Raw genomic sequence first — 980 nt, forward strand, 5'->3', positions numbered from 1 at the left:
AGTATTTGCAACTTTACAGATCTTCGTTATGCACCAAGAGCTTGTAACACTCCAAAGAGAAAGAACAAATTGAAATCGCATCATATGACCCCTTTAACTCAATGCCAATCACCTGAACCGTGTAAAGCAGGGGTGCCCAACCCTGTTCCTGGAGATCTACCTTCCTGCATAGTTCAGTTTCAACCCTGATCAAAGACACCAGTCTGTAATTATCAAGTGCTCCTTCAGATCCTAATTAGCTGGTTCAGTTGTGTTTGATCAGGGTTGGAGCTGAACTCTGCAGGAAGGTAGATCTCCAGGAACAGGGTTGGGCACCCCTGGTGTAAAGAATCACTCTGGAGCAGCAGGAAAAAACATTTTTGCGTCCTTGATGGGAATGTGGAAAGGAGACACTTCTTGAGCTGAAGCTTTCCCTTCAGGGAATAGCCTATTATGTACAATGGACAGGCTACTTAAACTGCAGTGTGTGTGTTTGTGTGTACCTGGTATTCCCTACAATTTGTCCCCACAAGGATAGTAATACCAGTAATGTTTGACCCTTTGGGGAAATTTTTTTGATCCCCATGATTTATTCATACAGAATAAATATTTTTGAAAATCTAAAAAGGTAAGTAGTTTTCTGTGCGGGTTAGATTGAGGCGATAGAAAATACAATTTATACAGTATAAAAACCATATGTCCTTTATAAAGCGTGAAAACCAGTGTGCATATGCAAGTCTGAGTTTATGTGTGTGTGATTTCGTTCTTCTTTTTTATAATTTTCTTTTTGTTTATTTTCTTTTATTTACTTACTGGTATTTTGGTTTTCACCACATAATTTTTGTGCATTATTAATTAATTAATAAATTTTTAATTGTTTTGTTTTGTTAGTTTTTGTCATTTTTAGGAACAATTGCTGTGTTCAGCAATTGGATATGCAAGAATGTGTATCATTTAGTTAACCCAAAATATAAGTTTGGACAGATTTAATTTAGTATAGT

The sequence above is a fragment of the Sinocyclocheilus anshuiensis genome, unplaced genomic scaffold (assembly GCF_001515605.1).
Source record: "Sinocyclocheilus anshuiensis isolate Anshui unplaced genomic scaffold, SAMN03320099.WGS_v1.1 scaffold297, whole genome shotgun sequence".
NCBI lineage: Eukaryota > Metazoa > Chordata > Actinopteri > Cypriniformes > Cyprinidae > Sinocyclocheilus > Sinocyclocheilus anshuiensis.